This window comes from Talpa europaea (assembly GCF_964194135.1).
Source record: "Talpa europaea genome assembly, chromosome: 5".
Lineage (NCBI taxonomy): Eukaryota > Metazoa > Chordata > Mammalia > Eulipotyphla > Talpidae > Talpa > Talpa europaea.
In genome coordinates this window covers 135,197,350-135,211,591 of record NC_140071.1, presented here as the reverse complement: position 1 = coordinate 135,211,591, position 14,242 = coordinate 135,197,350, and the positions used below count along the sequence as shown (strand labels likewise).

At 40.2% G+C, this 14,242-nt stretch overlaps 1 pseudogene across 1 annotated transcript; it reads right to left on the bottom strand.

Moving 5' to 3' along the window:
- Window positions 1-12,318: 12,318 nt before the first annotated feature.
- Window positions 12,319-13,163, bottom strand: LOC311170647 (annexin A2-like; annotated as a pseudogene). Its single transcript has one exon. The product of its transcript is annotated as an annexin A2-like (transcript).
- Window positions 13,164-14,242: the final 1,079 nt, after the last annotated feature.

The following is a 14,242-nucleotide window of genomic DNA, read 5'->3' as shown; positions in this document are numbered from 1 at the left end:
CAGACTTCACCAAAATTCAGAATTTGGATTTCACAGAACACTATCAAGAAAGGTAAGAGATAACTTAAAGAATAGTAGAAAATATTTGCAAATTACTTATCTGATGAGTATATTTATAATATATGGAAAACATTATCTCACAAATAACCCATTCTAAAAAAAGGGCAAATAACTTGAATATATATTTCTCCAAAGTAGATAAAGAAATTATGGCAATTAATACATAGAAAGGTGCTCAACATTATCAATCATTAAGAAAATGCAAATCAGGGGCCTCCCTGGTGGTGCAAGGGGTTAAGCACCACACTATGAAGCAATCCACAGCCTCTGCAGCATGAGCTCAATCCCTGGCCAGCCATAGAGAAACCCATATGGTGCAGCAGACCTCTCCTATCTCGCCTGCTACTCTCCTCAGCAGTGTATTTCATCAGTCTGCCTGTTCTGTTCCCTGCTCTGTCTCTGGTGAATCCTCTCACCCCCCGCATCTCTGTCCTGTACCCCAGCTCTGTATACATAAATAAATAAATCTTAAAAAAAAAGAAAATGCAAATCAAATGCACAATGAGCTGTCATTTCACACCTACTATAATATCTATTGGAAACTTCTTACATTCCTGGTGGGGATGTGCAATGTTATAGCTGCTTTGATAACCAGTGTTTTCAAATAACACAGATATTTATCTTTTGCTATATAACCAGTAAATTGAAGACCTGTGAAAAAACTTATATATGAATATTCATAGTAGACAAAATGGAAGCTAATCAAATATATATCAGCTGATTAATAGCTAGGCAAAATGTGACATATCCATACAATGGAATATTATTTGGCCATAAAAAGGAATGAAGGATTGATACATGTTACCAAAGGTATATATCCTGAACTATTATGCTAAATATAAAAAAATAAGAAAGTAAAAAGATCACTTAGTATATGGCACCATTTATGTGAAATGTCCAGAATAGGAAAATATGATATAACTTGACGTAAATTAGTGATTACTAGGGGTTGCTGAAAGGAAGAATTAGAACTGATAACTGAAGGATACATCATTTCTTTTTGGAGTGATAAAACATTTAAAATTAAATAGTGAAGGAGGTTGCACAGCTGTGAATAAACTAATTTACCACTTAACTAGGTACCTTAAAAGCATAAATGTTACTTAATATGAATTATATTGCAATTATGCTGGTAGTAAAAACCCAGAAAATATCTTTCTGCAAGAACCAGTATAGCCCCCCCTCCACCATTGTGCACCCCCCTTTCCCCCACTCAGCATGGAGACTCTGACCTTGGTGAATACATTTCTACTGCATTGACCCAAATTGTAAATCTATTAGTTGTTCATATACTCATAGGCCTTTCCAGGGGTCAGGAACCCACATTGCATTTATGTCTCTATTTCGGAATCAGATTCTGTATGTCGAATAAATAAATGGAACTAAAGACCACAGGGATGGTCTAGAAGAAACAAAGGGAATAGCTTCTTATCAGAATGGGCAACAAGAGACTTCTGATGTTCATCATAAATGCCGAAGTGAAACATGTTATCTCCAGACAAAGTTGATTACTAATCAGTGGGTAAAGCTATTGAATGTTCAGGGTAAGAAAACAGCTAAAATCCAGATTTAAAGACTATCAAAATAATTTATCTGTGGAGAAGATAAGAAAATCAAAGAAAGAGAAATGTTTTTTCGCTTCGCATCTGACAGGAAGGCAGGGCTATTCTGCTATACTGACGCCACATGAGGACAATTTATTCTGTTGCCAGAAAGCTTGTTATCTTTTGCTCAGTGCAACCCATTGAAGTTGCAAGATTTCAGTAGCTGCCCATTTAGGGCAATCCATCATTTTCAACCCAACTGCTCCACCCTTACTAGCAAAGTGGGTGGCAAATTGTAAAAGAAACAAATGACTCACTTGTGCAATGAGATACTTTCCCCCAAATGTTCCCTGAGATGACAATTTGGTTGGTGGATCAACCTGGCTCTTCTACTGCTCATTAGAAGTGAGATGTGATATGTCAACAAAAATTTCCAGAGTTTCTGGAAGCAATCAACACAAACCCTGAGGGAGACAGAGCCCTTTCTTTTTGTTCCAGAGCCATCCGAAAGAGTTGAATGGACTCAATTCTGTAACACTGGAGAGAACAAGGAAAATGGTTGTCAGAGACTTTTTTTTTTAACTGTGGTAGGTGTGTTTACATAATCCCACCATTAAATTATATCTTGTGGCAGTTCCCAAATTCCATAGTCCTAGTGATAAGTCCTCGGGATAGTTGGAAAGACATTCATAAACTATGTACACCATCAGACTGACTTTCAAGTCCAAATTACATAGTCCTAGACTACTTAGCCCACGAGATGGTAGAGTCTCAGGAGAGGGTTTTATCAACATAAACTCCTTTCACTTGTGATTTCCTGTACTTTGGGGTAGTTTTTTTTGAACTCACCACCCTCACCTCCCTGGTTCTCTCTCACACTCAATTTCATTTGCCACCCTCTCCACACCTCCAGTTTTACTAAGGCATGTGAGGGTTTGCTTTCTCTTGAGACCTGTGTCGTTATTGGGAATTTTCTCGATGAGGTAGGAGTTGAGGTTTGTGATCCTGAGGGTGGACAAAGGTTAGGTGTTCTCAATGCCCCACAGTAGCCCGGCATCCAGTGGAAAATTCTGTGTCCAGGGGAAGGAGCCAAATCAGGTCTTCATGGGCGCACACCTGTGGTCCAGAGGGGAGGGAGGGAAATAAGACAGAACAAGATGCTTGGCATTTTCAGAACTTCTGAAATCCCACCAAACATTTCATGAAGCCTTGATAGGAAAAAAAAGCCATTTGTTAAAAAATATGAAAGTGGGTAAAATAAAAAACCCACTCTAATAGTTTGGGTCCTCACACAGAATAAACAGGTATTTTCTATTATTTTCCTTAAATTCTGTCTTATTGGTATATAAAGTAAAAATGAAAGTATGAATAATGTCTTCCCTAGTTCCATAAAGATTGCTTGGGTCCTCAAATTGTCTGGGCTTGTTAATATGATAAAATGTATTTTCAGAAATTCAAGTAGTTTCACTCCTTAGTCAAACATGCTTTTAAAAAAAGCAAAAAACTTAACTTGAAAACATTACATTGATTTAAGTCTTCTGTGCTGCATATATAAACACACATGTGTATGTATATAAATGAGTATAAATTTACATGCATATATGTATCCACACACGTATACATAGACCATGTGTGTGTATCACCTATTTTTTAGTTTCCGCAATTTCACAATGAAAAAGAATGAGCAGAACAGTAAGACAGAGTGTTGTATATTACCTTATGTCAAATAGTCAGGAACATTATGTACATAAGGCAAAATTCTTAGTAAATTTTAGTAGCTTAAAGTACTATAAATGCCAAGAGAATCTTAAGTATGCATTTGTCCCCAATAGTCTTTTCAAGAGGGTTGTATGTAGAACCTATCAGTGAATCACTTTGAAATATTCAAAATTCTGTATTTGAATCCCAGTGAGGAGGATTTGAGGCTATCTGACTCTACTCCCAATGTATCTCTTCAGTTCTACCTGGTATTTGATGTTTAGTTCTCTGGGGAGTTATAGGAAGAAGGAGCAGTTGAAAAAGGCGCAACAGAAGTGGACCTGTTTCTCATTAAACAGCCATTTATTGTTGTCTGTGTTTCTTTCTGGGGCCTCAGGGATGAGAACTAATTCAGGCCACTCGTACAATCTGGGCTTCAGAGGGTCTTCCCGTCAGACTTGCAAACCCCAGGTCTCAAAGCAAACCTGAGTGTCTTTACAGACCACTAGATAAGTTAGCCATAACTTCTCATAGATTCGTCTAGGGCTTTTATAGAATTTAGTAATGGGCCCAGTCATTTTGGAAACATCTTCAAATCCCTCTCCTTCTACTTTCTCTTGGAGCTCAGGTTCTGCTAAGGAAAGTTTGGTACCAAAAAAGATAATTTCCTCTTATTGATGTTTTCTTCTGCCTTGGAAGTCTAACTTTAAATGAAGCTCATGTTTGTCAGTTCAAATAGTGTCTGTGAATAGGTGTCTATTTATGATAAAGAATATATCAGTCAAATCTGGATATAATAATATCCATTATATTATGAAATGTCTATCTGTATGCTAGATGCATTTACCCATCTTGAAGAATGAGAAACTGAAACTTGAACAATCGCTAATTTCCCTGGGTTATCTATAAGTATTCCATATTTCCTCAGTATATATAAACTGTCTTTGGATCTGCAAAACTTATCCATAGAAGCCACTTCTGATTTAACTGTGACAAAAGCGTTCTTTCAAACACATTGAAATACAAATCCTCCAGATGTCTTAATCAGGACTCTTGTTTTTGCTGTCACTTTGATAAAAATCTAATCTGAACTGGTTTGAAGAACCAGACACACACACACACACACACACACACTTTCACTCACTCACACACACATACACACAATTAATCACTAAAACTTCTGAATGAAATAAAGGGAAGTTGGAATTATCAGCTCAGTTAACAAGTCTCAGGAAGCAGGAGTGTCATTCATAGTGAGCAGGACAAGCTCTCTTTCTCACGTTCGCTCAGATCTCTCGCCTCTAAGGATCCTGTGCGTGGATACCTCCTCATCCATCCTGATTTGTCACACAGAAGGAAGAGGCTCTCCACCCAGCATCCCCTTGTAATAAAGTGCTGGGAGGGTCCCTGACTGCTCGTTGGTGGCCAGGTGCCCTCTCCAAAGCCAATCACTTAGTAGATAAAGACTGGAAGTTTCCACGGGACATTTTTCGGAATAGTTCCTGAAGAATGAATTTTCTAAAAGAAGAGAACAAAGTGCCACTATGTCCAAAGGGACAGACCTGTTACAAAGTTTCACCATATTCCCCATTTCAGCCATTTTTGCTTGGGTGATCCTGAGCTGCCACCAGTCTTGACCATTTTGCGGGACTTTTCTCAGTAAGTCACCTCAGATCCTCTTTTCCATCTCAATGCCAGTATATGCACGATGCTCACGCACTCGAATGCACTTGGACCCGCTGATGCTTTTGCTTGCTTTCCTTATTATCTTGGGAGACAGAGACCAGCTGATTGTATGCCTAGCTCCTTTCCTTTTGTCTCCCAGAAAAAGAGTTGTTTTCTCTAGTCTCCTTGCAGTGAAACGTGTGGTTTCATAAACGTCCTTGCTTGGTCTTTCTTTTCTGTAATGCAAGTGTCCAGACATCCAAGTGAAAAATACATCTTCCACCTGGAAGATGGCCAGGAATAGACACACCCACCAGACACAGGCTAGCTGAGTCAGGCTGCCCCCTGACTACGCCTCCTTTGCTTCACACATCCTGGTTGATTTAGGTAACTGGTGTCACTTAGAACTGACTTGTCTATTCCCTTCTTTTGTCTTTTTGTCTTCTTCCTCCAGAATTTTAGATTCTGCCTATGAGTTACATTCACCAATAAAGAACAAGCCCTAGAGACACTAGGGCACCCTAACCCCACCACCTCCCATAAAAACAGGACCCAGGTCCATGCTTTTTCTCTCTTTACCTGTTACTCACTGTGGCCCAGGTGTGCTATGCAATATCTGGGTCTTATAAGTAATATATCTCCATTTTATTTCAAAGTCTGTCAATGATTATTGCTAAAGGGCACCTCACAATAACAATAAGAACTCTCAGGCAGGACCAGTCATAATATTGACTTAAAAAGGGAAATATCTAAAGGACTCGCCTGAGCCCAAGTGAGTGTCCCCAGGCATTATTAGCAGTAGGTTGAGAACAAAACACACTTGTCCAGTAAGTCCTAGCCTGGAATGTGAATAGAACTAAGATGCTCCAATTGCAAAACTGTTCATGTCAAACCTCCCATAATGCCTTGCATGGACCTCTTTTCCTCTCGCCAGCAACTGAGTGGAGGGTCTGCTGAGTGTGGTCCCAGAAGGAGGAGAAACTCATAGGAAAGGATTGCTGGGCCTTGAGTGATCTTGATGACCACTGGTAGAAGCTCCCATCTTACACTGTGACATGAGAACAAATCACAGAAAAATTCACTGAGATGTAGAGGTTGATCTGTTACAGAAGTATTATTTTGACTAGTAAAGTTCTTTCTCTGTTCTATAGTCAGCATCACCTAGAAAAAATTGATCCTTCTTACCTCCAGTGCTTGGTTATTTGTTCATGAAATCCCTCTTCAGCTTTTCAACTTCTCATCAGTCCACTATCAGGATTTACTCTAGTCGGTATATGGTAACATTTTAAGGATAGAGACCTTTCTTTTATATGCCATAGCACTTACAAAACACATAACATGCAAGATAGATGTATTTATTGATCTAGAGATCCATGAGAGAAGTGTGGGAGACTCTCTTATCTGCAACTGAGAGGCCCATGGAACAAATAAAGACAGATGTGTTACATCTGTACAGTTGTTGAATATCACTCAAAACCCACATCTATACTTGCAGGTGTCTTTAGATACTAGAAATAGAGCAAGCAGGGAATCGAGTTTTACTGATTAAATGACCATCACTCTCATCTTGCCTCCTCATTTTTCAAAAAAATAGATTTTATTGTTAAAGCAGATCTAGGTTCACAGTAACCTTGAGTGGAATCCAGAGATTTTCTATCGAGTCCTGCCCTCATCCATGCAGTCTCTCCTACTATCAAGATCCCTTTCTACAGTGATACATTTGTTTGTTGCAATTGAAGAATCTAAGTTGATACCTCATCCTCACCCAAATTTCATAGTTTACTTATGGTTCATTCTTGACGATGTACATTCATGGATTTTTCATGAATGTATAGTGACATATATCCACCATTATAGAATCATAGAGACCATTTCACTGTGCTGAACATCCTTTACTCTCTGTCAATTTATCCCTCCTTTTTTGTCTACCTCTTAACTTACAGCAAATGCTGATCTTTTGCTGTTTCCACAGTTTTCTAGAATAGAAGGTACTTGGGATCATTATAGTATGTTACCATTGCAAATTGGTTACTTTTACTTAATTATACACACTTAAATTTCCTCCATGTCTTTGTTAGCAGGTAAGATGAGGGGCGCCCCAGGACCCCCACATCTGCCTGCTCTAAATGGGTTCTGCCATCCTCTGCATAAAGACAAAACATACTCTAGTAAGTAAGACCTTCACTAGGAAAGAACTTTAATACAATTAGTGTGTAATAATTAGTGTGCAATAGAGAGAAAAGGGAAAGTGTATATTTTCTAAATCAAGAACCTGAAATTACCCGTCTCCTCATGGGCAAATGCCCAGGAAAACAGGGCTTGCTCCAAGGTAGAGCTGCTGAGGCCCAGAAGCTTGCCATAAATCTATGCCACTTAATCGTGGGGATCCATAGGAAAGGGGCAGAACACGCCAGGCAAGTCTGGAAGGAAAAAGATCAAATCAAAATTGAAGTCAAGATAAAGGCTGACATTGTCATCTTCCCCACCGGAGGCTCATGTCTTTTTCAAGTGTCTCTTTCCATGTCCCCCAAATCCCTGGTGCTGATCCAAGGCTGAAAAGTACATGCAGCATCTTCTTCACATGTGCCTGCTCCAGGTGCCTCCTCCAAGTCTTCTAGTCTTCTTTTTTTCTAGTTTTCTCCCCCCAGGCATTTCTAGCTTCCCCTTGTTGCTTTGCTCCACCCTTCCTTGGGTGGGGCAGGAAACCTGGAACCTCCCTTTTTATTTTTTAAGATTTATTTATTTATGCATATAAGAACTGGGGTACAGGCCAGAGGTGCAGGGTGAGAGGATTCACCAGAGACAGTGTGGGGAGAACAGGAGGATCTACTGAAATACACTGCTGAGGGGAGCAGCAGGTGAGACAGGAGAGGTCTGCTCTGCCATGCGGGTAGCTCCCTGGCAGGTCAGGGATTGAACTTGTGCTGCAGAGTCTGTGGACAGCTTCATAGTGCTGTGCTTCACCCCTTGTGCCACCAGGGAGGCCCTAAATCTTCTTTTCTTCTTCACATAATTTAAAGAAATGTAAAATACTCCTCTCCCCAAACAGTGCAATACTTTGAGAAGTCAACTTTGTCAATAGCAAGCATTTTAGTCTCTCTTTTCTGCTTGTTGCCATATGAGTTTATGTGAAAAAGAGATACTTTACTCCCTAAACGAAAGCTGATCACACAGGTATACATGAGAGAAAACCTTCTGCCTGTATATATATATATATATATATATATATATATATATATATATAGTCTTTACACCAGCATTTATTTGGATGTTACTTAAGACGTGTGCTCAATTTTCACAAGTATTGCCTTATTTGATTCTCTGAAGACAAAATGAGTTAAGTATGAACTCCACTTCTCAGATGGAAGATTGGAGGGCCTCATTTCTCATTTTAGAAGCTTCAGAATAGAAACATAGAGCTGTATAGTCTACACTGGAGCATAGTGGGGTTTTCTGTTTGCTTTGGTCCCCCCCCCCAAGTCGTCACCCCTTCTGTGTAGGGGTGCGTAGATGCACAGGGAACAGAACAGCCCTGGCTCCTCTACCCCACCCTTCTGGCTTGCAGGAACCCCTTCCACCACATGGGATGGAGCATTTTATCATTGGTATTGTTTAGATTTGTCAGTATATGGTGATAATGAAAAGCAGACTGAGCTTTATTATTTCTATTTGTTATTTTAAAATTCTCAGCAGACGATGCATCATTCCTCTTCCCTTCCCATTTCCTGGGAGGCTCTCAAGACACCCACTCTGGCAATTACCCCTAAATAGCAAATGCTTTATTTTTATTTTATTATTTTTTTTTCATTATGACAGTTGTCTACCATATTGTTATGGAATATAGGTTTTTAGAGTTTCAATTTTATGTAGTCTTTTAGGACTCTAAGCTCTCTTAGCCTGTGCCTCTGCACATCTTAGGGCCTAGTCTGTCTTTTCAGCTCTTAGATGGGGAAAGAACATGAAATGTCAGACTTTAAGGGTCAGACCTGTGAGTGACATCTATTGCTGCTAGTAAGCAATATGGCACACGTCACTGGCAAAGAAAGCTGGGATATGGATGCCAGCTGTGCAGGGGGAGCGGGTGGGGTGGGTGGAACAAGCTCTGGGTTTTGGTAAGCACACTGCCCCTACTATCCCTGTGCCTAGGTTTTGTTCATCACCAGGGCCTGACCTCTAAATAGCAGCTTCCCAGCTATGGCAGATGTGTATTAATCATGTAATCATTTGGCATAAAAATTTGGAAGCCACTATTGAAATAAAAAGCACTATTTTTCCAGCAGGCAGACTTTGCCAGTGTTAACTCTGTGGAATTATTATCATCAGAGACACCTCATGTACTTTTGGATCATTCTGTCATTAGTCTTCACATCAATTTTCTTAGTCTCTCCTAACCATTCTGATGGATGATCAAGAACTATTTCTCTCCCCATTTTAGACTTTCACTGTTGACACTTAGGAAGGTGACTCTCCTGTCCCTTTCATCTAAAACAGCATTTTTAAGGTGGAAGTGGGTCAGACACTGCCTCGTGACCCAAACAATATCCATTTTCACAGTTCATTTGCCAAAAACTACTCTCGTTTCATTCCAACATGCAGCAAATGGTAGTTATGTGGTACAGTTCAGGGCAGCGATGAGAGTTAAGTAGGAATCTTTTCTAAAAGGGCAGATAAAGCTGATTCTGCAGCTTCAATTCTTCTATTGATCCAACAAGGCCCAGACCCGCAGAACTGCTTCTGTTTCTCTGAGTGCTCCCAACAACAGAAATTTATTCACTCATCATTTTGGAGGCTAGAAGATGGAGATCAAGGTATTGGCGGGCCCGAGCTCCCTTTGAAAGGGTAGGGCAAGGATTCTTCCTTCACTCTTGGAGTTTCTTGGAGCTCTGGACATCCCATGGCTGCTCTCATTACTCCCGTCTCTGCTTCCTCCTCATTGCCTTCCCTTCCTGTTCCTTGTAAGGATGTTAGCATGGGAGTTAGGACCTGCCTGCTTAATCCAGGATGAGCTCATCTCCAGATCTGTAACTTATTTGCATCTGCAAAGATACCTTCACCAAGCCAAGTCACATTTACAGGTTCTGAGTGTTACGATGGGGCATATCTTGAGGGCCACCATTCAACTCACCATACCATGCCTAAGAAACAGTTTCCTATTACTGCTCTGACAGGCTATCACAGACCTAGTGGCTAAAAATAAAGCACTTTTATCATCTTTCAGAGTCTAAAATCAGGTCTTGTCACTGCTTTGTCCCTTCCAGAGGCATCAGGAAAGAGTCTGATTTTTTGCCTTTTTCAGTTTTTGAGACCTGCATCCCCTGGTCCAGTGCTCCTTCCTCACCTCACTCTGACCTATTGTTTCCATAGCCTCATCTCCTACTACTAGCTCTTCCCTCTCATTAGTGTCCTTATGATTCCACTGACACCATGCCTGTAGCTGAGCGTGATCTTCCCATCTCAATATGCTTACCTCAGCCACATCTGCAAATCCATTTTGCCAGGTGTAGTTACGTATATTCATAGGTTCCAGGGATTAGGACATACTGGGTAGCCATTTTCAGTCTACAACTGCCCATGACCAGTACACACGCACACACACACACAGAGTTGTATTGGATTCTTAAAGCCCTGGCTCATTATATTAGGTTCTGGGGTTGACCTAGTAATGAATGTTGGGGCATGAAGTGGCTTTTCCATCCATCCTCTCTTAGCCAGGGCTAATACTGGTAGGTCCTAGAAAAATCCTCCACCTCTACCACTCACAAAAGCCCACTGCTGAGGATGGCGAGGGCTCTGGTTACTGGCCTTTGGTATCTGGCCCCTCCTGTTCTCAAAGCAATGGATTTTAATTTGCTTTTCTCTCCCTTGTGGGGAGCTTAAAGCACTCAAAAGCATTTGGCTTATTAATCTTCATAACATCTCTGAACACCCCTGTGAAGTTATCAAAGGGCAAAGGAAAGGGCAGCAATAATTATCCTTATTTCACAGACAGGGGAGATTGTGACAGGAAAGTGGTTCAATTAAGTTCTCTAATGAGTTGTGGAGAAAGACAGAAAAAGGACCCAGATCTCCGGAAAAAAACTATTCATCCCTTATCCCCTCCACCACTATTTTGCTTTTACTACTTCCTGACTAAGGCATTTTGAAAAACATGGTCTGAGCTTTCTGGCAGGTGAACTAGGGACAACAGATGTGCAGGCCACATTCATTTATGTGCATCTGCCTGTGTCCTGTGTCGCAGCCTTTGAGGGACGCCTGAGAGCTATCCATCCCAAGTAGATGAGGCCAGAAAAGCCAGCCCCCTGGGAAGTTGAAACTGAAAGGTAAGCAGAGCTCATAGAATTCACTTTCTCCCTGTAGAAGTTATTGGCTAATAATGTGCTTTTTCAATGGAGAAACTAGTCTCTGCAATCTCAACTTTGAAAAGAGCAAATGGTATATTGATGTCTATTATATTCACTGAACTCGCACATATGTTTTAGGAAATATGCATATCCTCCTTAAGCTAAGTTTGCCTAACATGAGCCAGTATTTATCAGCCCTTTATGAAAGAAAATTCTTGGGGATCATTGTTTCGAGGAAGAAGAAAGAAGGTCTAGGTTCATGGCGTTTGCCCAACCATAACCTTAAGTCCCTAAATCTGAACCTGAACTACATTGATCAGAGAATCTTCTTCCTTTCCAACTTAGCCTTTGTGCTCAAAGATAATATCACTTTTCAAATTTTGTGTCCAGTAGAATAGTTCACCAAAATAAGGGCAAAAATCTGACAGAGTCTGATTTTAAAGAGAGTTTAAAGCAGTGGACAGCAGGACCCTTGTTGGAACCTCACTTTCCTGGATCCCATCTTAACCCCGCTCAGTCCCTACAGGTGATATTTTAAAAATCTGGCTTCTGTCACCCCTCTAGTTTCATGGTTTAGTTATACTAAAATGCAAACTACTATTTTCATGTCCATAGTAAAAATTCAGTTTATTCATCTGTTTAGGACACAGCACACCAGGGGCTAAGTGTTTTACATCATAGATTTCTCTTCCAACTTCTTGGAATGCTCATTTCTTTGCCTGAAAGGGGAGGCTGGGTTGGGAAAGGCAGACTATGCTTAGGCTACTGAAATAAGGAGGGGCACAATGCTAAGATCCTTTTTACAGGGAGGGGCACAGTGCCTATTAGCATAGCCTGATTTCTGGAAGTGTTAACTGAAAGCCTAGAGCTCAAGCAGCCTCCAGCACACAGGCACAGCAGCACCTTCTGGTAGTCACCCCTGGTGTCTTGCTGGATGTAGGAGTGGGGTGTAGGTATAGAAGGATTTGCTGTAATTTTCCTTGATCCTCTTGATTCTCAATATTTCTGCTTCATTCACTGTAGGAGATCATGGTTCTAATCAGGACCTTAGGGCGAGGGGCTGCGCCATTCAAGGCATCATATATTCGGTTAGTAAAATGCTGGGGCTTGTTCCTAGTACACTGGACTAGGTTCAGGAAAGTGTTTTCTCAGTCTCCTTTGACCTCCTTCCTGATGCTCTACTCTGTGTCATAAGGGCTGTAGCTCTTGTACATGTCAAATACTTTCTGGAGGTTACACCACTCCGTTTGGTCAGGATGCTGATCTACTTGGAGACGTCTGTTCCTTTCCTCTTTACTCCAGAATCACAGAGATGCCAGGCATCTTGTCAATCAGTTCATAATCAATGACAGAGCCCTCCTCTGCCCTTCTACCCTTTGTGAGGACAACCATCAGCTCGTGGAAGTCACCAGAAGTGTTGGAAATGGCATCTTTCTCCAGATCTGTCTTGTACATATCCTTGTGGACTCTGTTAATTTCTTGCAGTTCCTGGTTTGTTCTCAAGCAAATGAGGACACCTCCTTTCTCAGGCCCTTCACAGAGGCTTTCAGCGCTGAAGCATCATGCTGAGCAGGTGTTTTCAATATGCCCCAAATCACCGTCTACAGGTGGCTTGACAAGGCTGACTTCGGTGCTAATGCAAGTTCCTTTTTGGTCTTTGTCTGGTAGGTGAAGGCAATATCCTGTCTGTTCACTGTGGTGGTTGGTCCCAATTTTGACTGCATTACCTCATCCTCAGCTTTGCTCTTGATGGCTCAATGTTGAAAGCATCCCACTCAGCCTCGATATTGGTGCAGGCTTTGACTGACCTGTATGCACTTGGTGGAGCATGATCTCCCTCCAAACTGAGCTTGCACAGAATTTAATGAACAGTGAGACATTTTGAAAGAAACTGGGTGGGGAGGGCTGCACGAGTTCCCAGATGTGGAGCTGCAAATGACTTTTCAAAGATACTGCACATTTTCTTATCTTGGTTCCTCGAGGTGAGATATATTTTTCCCGTATTCATTTGATTAATTATTCTGTTAAAAAATTATTATTCTATTGACTCCTATTCATTCTTCAGTTCACATATCATTTCTTTCTAAAAGCTTTCTCTCTAAGACTGGGTTAACTCTCCCTACATAATGCTCTCTCACACCTCATATCTGTTCCAAAAATATTTGTTATATAAATTCTAAGTTCAATGTCCTAACTTTTTGTTTAGGTTAACATTTGAGATACATTTTAAAAGAATCACCAAATCAATGAAAGACAAGTGAAAGAGCAAACAAAGACCCTCCTTACCAACAAATCTATAATCCTTTAACTTGGAATTTCACTTCTAGGACATTTTCTTATGAAAATCAGAAAACAAAGCTTTGGCAAGAAGGCATTAGTGGCAGTGTTATTATACCCACAAAACATTGAAAGCCAATGCATTTTCAAATATTAAAAAGGATGTGTGTTTGGGGTTTTATTCATCCATTAAATGTATTCATCCATTAATAGAATTCTTTCCATGAAGAGTTTATAACAACAAGGAGAATGCTCTTACTATAATTGAAATGATGAAAGTAGTCTTTTTAAAACTCTCTCTATATAAAACACTTAGTAAAATTTAAATATTAAAAAAATGACCACAGATATGGAATAAAATGGGGGAAAAACAATCAAAAATCTCAGACACCAAAATATTTTGATATTAGAGCTGTGAATAGTTATGTTTCACTTTTTTATGTCCTACTGTATTTTAAAATATGATAAACTTGAATTACTATTTGAGATTGATATTTATGAAATGATTTATTCTATTAAAATACTTTATTAAAAATAACCCATGTTCACAAGTTCCACAACATATGTAAAAAACAAATCTGTGTCTATAATCACAACAATTGGTAGTCATACCTATGCATTTTCATGTATAGTATGCATTTTAAAAGACATAAATTG